This window comes from Monodelphis domestica, chromosome 6, assembly GCF_027887165.1.
Source record: "Monodelphis domestica isolate mMonDom1 chromosome 6, mMonDom1.pri, whole genome shotgun sequence".
In the NCBI taxonomy this organism is placed as follows: domain Eukaryota; kingdom Metazoa; phylum Chordata; class Mammalia; order Didelphimorphia; family Didelphidae; genus Monodelphis; species Monodelphis domestica.
In genome coordinates this window covers 70,036,795-70,042,794 of record NC_077232.1, presented here as the reverse complement: position 1 = coordinate 70,042,794, position 6,000 = coordinate 70,036,795, and the positions used below count along the sequence as shown (strand labels likewise).

General features: G+C 47.3%; 1 protein-coding gene across 2 annotated transcripts in view; it reads left to right on the top strand.

Annotated features, from left to right (window-relative positions):
• Positions 1-433: 433 nt before the first annotated feature.
• PTPN5 (protein tyrosine phosphatase non-receptor type 5) overlaps positions 434-6,000 on the top strand; it is a 129,163-nt gene continuing 123,596 nt past the window's right edge. Inside the window, exon 1 of one of the 2 annotated variants that reach the window (XM_007496997.3) lies at positions 434-1,173. The gene's annotated coding sequence lies outside the window, so the exon portion shown is untranslated. The remainder of the gene's footprint in view (positions 1,174-6,000) is intronic. The other variant, XM_056802221.1, reaches the window with a different exon arrangement.

The following is a 6,000-nucleotide window of genomic DNA, read 5'->3' as shown; positions in this document are numbered from 1 at the left end:
TCCAAGCCTGTTAGATTGGAGTGAGGGGGGTACCGAGGGGGAGAGAAGCAGCTGGGGAAGGTCTAAGTTTATGTAGCATACGGCAAGGCATATAGCAGGCACATCAAAATGTGTGGAAATGTGTAAAGGTGATGTGTGTTACTGACGTGTATAAGTCCTTACAAGGAACGTACGTATGTATGTATACCTCTGTGTCTGTGTCACAGTTAGATTCTACCTGTTTGAAATTCTCTTTATGCCAGCCATTCATCATTGTCCCTACCAGTCTGTATGTACGCTTCCCATTAGGTCTCTCTCTTAGGCTACTGCAGCCTGGGGCCCAGAAGGAAAATCATGAATGAAATGGATGCTCCCGAACTCTCCCTATTCAGGAATACGCGGGGGCGGGGGCGGTATCTCCTGTCGCTCAAGGCAGAGGGAAGAGGAAGAAGGGGCGGCCCCAGCCCCACGCCCAGCCAGGCCAAGGGGTCCTGTCCAGGGCTTTCTCTGGCCACAGGACCGCCCCTACCCAGTCCCCGGGTCCCCAAACCCAAACCCCATAGGCGCTACGCAGTTCCCCAGGAGAAAGGGAGGCGAGGAGTGCGCCCGAGGGCGGGGGCGCAGAGACAGCCCCAGCGGCTGCGCCGGCGAAACCCGCAGCTGAGCCGCCGCGTCCCCGCTGTGCGGAGGGGCGGGGGAGCGCGCACGGACACCCAGACCCCTGGAGAGACATACGGACACACGCAGACGCACACAGCTATATTGGCAGCCGGACGGACCCTGTCAACACTCATTGGTGTCTCTGTCTCTCTCTCTCTCTCTCTCTCTGTCTCTCTCTCTCTCTCTCTCTCTCTCTCTGTCTCTCTCTCTGTCTCTCTCTCTCTCTGTCTCTCTGTCTCTCTCTCTCTCTGTGTCTCTCTCTCTCTCTCTCTCTCTGTCTCTGTCTCTCTCTCTCTCTCTCTCTCTCTCTCTCTCTCTCTCTCTCTCTCTCTCTCTCTCTCTCTCTCTCTCCCTCTCCCCCTTTCTCTCTCCCCCTTTCTCTCTCTCCCTCTCTCCCTCTCTCCCTCTCCTCTCCCCCTCTCTCTCTCTCTCTCTCACACACACACAGAGATGCGCACACGCACACACACCCACCTTCCCTCCCTCCCTCCTTCCTTCTGCGCCTGGAGCCCGCTCGCTCACTAGCTCTGTCCGGTGAGTGCTGCGCTTCCCTCTGCGCCTTTGTCTGGAGCCTGGGGGCGGTGGCGGAGAAGCCTGGAGGAGGGGTGGAGAGGGAGGCGATGGGAGGGGCTGGGGCTCCAGCTAAGGCTGGGCTGAGACTGTGGGGACTGGACAGCCGGGGGGTGGGGGGGGGGCTCTCTCTTTTCTGCTCTGGGTCGCTGCCAGTCTAGGAAAAGAAAAGGGGGAGCTCCTTTGATTCCCTTTCCTCTATTCCGGACTCACCCTCAGCGATCGCAATGACCCGGGGCTGAACGAGAGAGTCTTAGGCTGTGGGGGAGGTTGTAAAGGGACGGGATTTGGGACTGAGCTCGGAACCTAGGGCGAGCCTGCAGCTCTTCTTCCTCTGAAGCCCTAGCGCGGGGGCGGCCCGGCGGGCCGTCCTAGCTGCGCTCCAACCCCGAGGGTAGTCAGCCGCCCAGTGGAGGCTAGGGGAGACCGAGATCAAATGGGACAGGAAAGCACATTCTCCCCCTACACACATGCTGGAGGGGCACAAAACAGAGACCTCCGAGGCAGTGGGAACCCAGCCAGATTGGGGAGGATGAAAGGGGGTAGCTTTCTGGGTCTTCGGGGCCCCAGGTATTTCCAAAGGAAATGTATCAATGTATTTCCCAACGAAATGGGACTGAGGTGGTCGTCTGGATGTCGGGCAACCATTAGGGAGGTAGGAATCGCTTTTATGGGGGAGTCTCCTCGGGCTTCGGGATGGGGGGCTTTCCTGGATGACTGTGAAGATGAGTGCGTGAGCAGCTGCTTCTCCCCACTGAGCACGCGTGGAGTGTCCCCTCGACTGGACTATTGGCAGGGACTGTCCCTCTTTCCCCACGAGTATGCTTTTCCTCATTCTCCCATCCCATCCTGGCCCAGACCTGTTTGTCCTGAGCCCAGCCAGGTTCCTTTTGAGACCCTGGTGTTTTCCAGCTAGAAGTTATACTTCCAGCATTTGCCTCACTTCATCTCCTGCTGTCATTCATGCTTTCAGTCAACCAGGAGAGCTTCTGGGCTGATTGTTCCACGATCACTGGGGAGGTGACCTGGTCACAACGAAGGCAAAAATTGCCACCTGGGTCAGATCCTTGGTCTACCTGGCCAAGGGTCCAGAACAGGAAAGCAGTCTATATGTAAGAGGATGCTGGAGAGGACTTCGAAGGTTCAAGGTTAGAGCTGTGCTTACTGAAGGTACTCATAGCTTAGGGACCTGTTCCCAAAGCTTCCTCACTCCCCACCCCATAGGTAGAACCTTTCCGAGCTGAAAAAGACCTTTGATCAAAGGCTTCATTTGATGACCTTTGAGAAATACTTCAAATAATTTTTGCCCAAGGTCATAGCAGCAAATAAGGATTTGAACTTAGGATAGAAACTTAGAGCTAGAAGGGAACTTAGAGGCCATCTAATCCAGCCCAGACCTGAACAGAAATTATACCATTCTCAACAAATTACCCATCAATAACTATCAGATTTAGCAATTAGATCATAGAAACTTCAGAGAGAATAGTTTCAGTTGAATCATAAGGTCAGAAGTCAAATTGCAAAGAGTTTAAAGACTGAGAAAGGAGAGGAAATGGAAGCACCAGTTACCCATGGCTTTTTTCAGTGAGTTTAGCTGATAAGGAAACTGGAGATATAGGATGATTGTTAGGGAATCAAGGGCATACATAGAGATGTTGGCCTTGACAATCAAAGAACCACTTCATCATAAATTACTGGAATGAAGGAGAAGATAGTAGAGCATGGTGTCAGAGATATGTGAGATGAGGAGGACAGAACACTCAGAAAATGGCCCCAATTTTTATCAGTAAAATATGAGGCAAGACTTTCAGCATTTAGAAAGGGGGGAGAGTTGAAATGGTATGACAGGCTAGAGAAGAAAAGATTAGATTTAGAACAAGTACAGGGATGGATAGAATAGGGAATTGGTTGAAAGTAGTAGATTGCCTTGCTCTAGTGAGGGCCCAATTAAGATTAACATGCATAAATTTATAGTGAATTTAGTATGAAGTTTCCTGATTTCCTTTAGTTCCATTCTGTAAAGACAAAGGAGGCAGATGGTGGGAGCAATCTAGTTGGCATTTGGTAAGATGGATTTCATGATAAGACAAGGGATGGAAGAATTCAAGATTAGAGCATAGAATAGTATTGAACTCTTTTACCAAGAGGTCAAGATTAGGAAGGTTAAGACAGGGTAACAAAAGTAAGAATGGGGACCTAAATATATTGGTGAGAGATGGAGATATTGCTGGTAATGATGAAAAGTAGAGTTAGAGAATGAGGCATAAAGAAGGAAAGATAAAAAATCATGGTTAGATAAAGAAAACAGTCTTTGAAAATGGGAGTGGAATGCTTGTGGGTGATGGCAAGATCAAGGATTTGGCCATCCCTGTATATAACTGAGGTGGAAAATAGGAAGAGGTCATGGGAGTTCATTAGCCTGAAGAACTGAGAAGTTGGCATATTTAAGGATCAACATGAATGTTGAAGCCCCCTAGAACGAGTTAAAGAGTTGGGATTGAGAAGACTGTGGTCCAGGGACTGAACTCATTGAGAAAGAAGGGTAAACATTCCCAGAACTGGTGAATAACAGCTGCCAGAGTCTGAATTAAAAGATAAATATGGATTGAATGACCCTCAGAGAAGGAGAGGCTACTGAGTGATAGCAGTAAAGGTAGAGTCAGGAGGTATATTATCCAGCCCTTTGTCTCCCTGTTTAAATTAATATCTTTGCTCCAAACCTTTAAGGGAAAAGCTAGATAGTATAGATAGATGGGTGTGGCTGTTATGAGCTTAAATATAATTGTGGTTTGAGTTGTCAGTTGCCGATCTAAGACTTCCTAATTTATGGTTGTCTCTAGCTTTGTTAATAATATAGAATAATAAATAAGATGACTACCATCTTCCCTTCAATGTTCAATATGATGCTGAATATATTGCTGAGGGATAGATTTGGCCTGAATATAGACTGTTCTGAAATCTTTCAGTCTCTCTCCTTTCTTCCTCCTCCCATTCCCCTCCTCTCTCCTCTCTTTTCCTCCCCCCTTATCTCTCCTCTCCTCTCTCTTCTCCTTTCCTCCACCTTCCCCTCCTCTCTTCCCTATTCTCTTCTCTGCTCCTCCCCTCTATTTCTCCCCTCTCCTCGATTTCTCTCCCTCCTCTTCCCCTTCTCACATCCTTTCTTTCTCTTCCTTCCTTGACCCTTTCTCTCCATTTTCCCTTACTTTCTCTCTCCTTTACCTCCCTCTCCCATTCCTCTACTTCCCTTCTCTTCCTGAAGCAAAGTACATATACATATATATGCATATATACATACACTCATATATGCATATACATATATATGTAATAACCCATTGTTCGCCTTCATCCTTTAGTGTCATTGCTCTCCTAGAACCAGATTAGCCAGGTCTGATTTTAAGGATCCAGAAGGTCCCTCATAGCCCAAATACCTCCTGCATTCAGGAACTCCTCCTGCCTTTTCATTCATTCAACAACAGTAGCCACTGATCCAAGTCAGATTCTTTTCTAGAATCTAGAGAGAGGAGGGAAAGTCGAAGATCCTGGTGAAGGCAAGGAGTGAAAGACTGGGAATCCTGATTTAGACTCTCTTTAGAATTGAGCCACAACCAACCCTCCTTCCTTTGTCCTCTCTCTTCCCTCATTCCACCTCAGCCCAGTCCAACTTGGGCCTTCTTTTTTAACCCCGTAATGCCCAGAATCACTTCTGTGGCCTTTGCTGCCCCCCCCCCCCACTCCATCCACATAATTTTGTTCAGTGACTGGAAGTTGCTCGGGTCCTCCCAAGCTTTCTCTGTACATTATTCATGTGTTGCTTTATGTGAGATATGAAGGGATCATTCCATTGTTGGGAATCCAAACCCAAAATACACAAAACTACACTCACAAACACACGAGCACTCCAGAGCCCACAATCCAACAAATATTTATTATGTATCTGCTCTATACAGAACACTCTGTTAGGAGTTGAAGGGGATACAAAGTTTAAATAAAGCATTATCCTTGCCTTGAGGGACATAGAGATTTATGCACACACAAACAGACATATATACACATATAGATACACATACAGAGAGTGACTTTTATAATGACAGCCTTGAAAACCTCAGTAACTCCTGGAATAGGTGTAAAATCTACAACCAAAAAAATTCCAAAGAGTTGGCTAATTCTTTAGAAGCTTTCCTGCTCACTGAAATGGATATATCTAGGAGAGACAAACTGAACCAAATCATCCTATAATATCTAGAGTCCTGGTCCAATGATTGCATCCACTAATTTGGTTTGTTTGTATTTATATATATGCTAAAGATTTCTAGTATTAACTCACTGTGTTATAGAGGATCGGGAGGGAAGGGAGAGGAAGGTAATATGCATTAAGATGGATTTGAACTCCATGGTAGGGAGCCAGAAAGAGGGGGGGAGGAGTGAGCATTTATTAAGTACTTACCACCTGGCAGGCAGAAGCAGAGGCAGAGTGTTGGGTCAGGAGTTGGGAAGATCTGAGTTCAAATGCAGCCTCAGATACTTACTAGATACATGAGCCTGGACAAGTCACTTAACCTCTATTTTCTTTCATACACTGGAGAAAAAAATGGCAAACCACTCCAGTATCTTTGCCAAGAAAATCTCATAATGGGGTCATGAAGAGTTGGACAGGATGAAACGATTGAACAGTGATGTGGCAGGCACTGGTGCTAAGGGGCTAGGAATACAAGCACAAGCAAACAACTCAGTCCCTCTCCTCAAGCAACTTAGGATTCTAATGGGAGAAAACACATATAAGGAGCTGGAAAG